The sequence below is a fragment of the Gavialis gangeticus genome, unplaced genomic scaffold (genome assembly GCF_001723915.1).
Source record: "Gavialis gangeticus isolate Ggan-Ray unplaced genomic scaffold, GavGan_comp1, whole genome shotgun sequence".
NCBI lineage: Eukaryota > Metazoa > Chordata > Crocodylia > Gavialidae > Gavialis > Gavialis gangeticus.
The window spans coordinates 149,234,167-149,235,176 of record NW_017728992.1 but is presented as its reverse complement, the minus strand read 5'-3'; the positions used below and the strand labels follow the sequence as shown (position 1 = coordinate 149,235,176).

Sequence of the window (1,010 nt, the reverse complement as noted above, 5' to 3'; positions counted from 1 at the left end):
CCCAGACAGTCCTCAAGACCTCGCCCTCCAACCCCCCACCCTCCATAGACTTATCTGCATGCAGCTTCCAGAGCTGTTCCCACCACCCTGCCTGGCTGCATACCAGGAATGTGCATGTGTGCATGGAGATGCACATGATGCCCCCTGCCTCTAATTACCCCTCCCCCCTCCACTCCTCCCAGCCCCAAGCAGCTCCTTGGAAGTTCTGGGAAAAACTTTGATGCTGAGCATACCAAAATCCTGGACATTTGTTGGTATTTCAAAAAGCCACCCAGACAAAGATGGGAGGACCCAAAAAGAGGTCTTGGGAAAACCTGGGGAATATGGTAACCCTATTTTACTCCTCTACCCAAATATCTTTACAGGTCTCCTCTGGCCTATTTGTTTGGTTTCAAAACCAGAAAATATAGATATGATCATTTTAGCATGTGATAGATTTAAATTCATTCCACATGCTTAAATCATTTAGGTTCTGCGGTATATGATTTTACTACTGCAGAACTACTACCATGTGGAACATTATATCAGTAGATACAGCACAACACTGCACAGTAACATAGTGGAAATTCATATTCAAAGACATAAAGGAGTAATGGACCATGGGATGGGTGAGTAGGGCATGTGCCATGGTTGCTACCTAAGGGAAGAGAGGAGAGGTGCTCACCTCAAGGGTACTGCTTGCTGCTGCCTCTCTTATTACTGTTGCCTGCCAGCTGGCTGGTAACTATGCGTAGGGACAGAAATTACACATAAACCAGTATAAGTGACTGGAAACTGGTTCAAATCTATAACACAACAGAAGTTCAGTGCACATAAACCACCTTCAAAATGGCTGAAATGGGTTTAAGATAAATCTGGTTGGGTGTAGTATCAGACTTAACTGATTTAGGTTCAATCAGTTTATTGAACTTCTGTCCGAGATTCCTTTCAGATTCAAGTTAATTCATAGTCCCGCAACATCCCAGGATGCTTTTGTACCTCCCCATCAACTCCCCCTTCACAGGGTGGGT

General features: G+C 44.8%; 1 protein-coding gene across 1 annotated transcript in view; it reads left to right on the top strand.

Annotated features, from left to right (window-relative positions):
* MMP16 (matrix metallopeptidase 16) overlaps positions 1-1,010 on the top strand; it is a 383,499-nt gene that overhangs the window by 213,453 nt on the left and 169,036 nt on the right. The gene's annotated exons all lie outside the window — the stretch shown is intronic.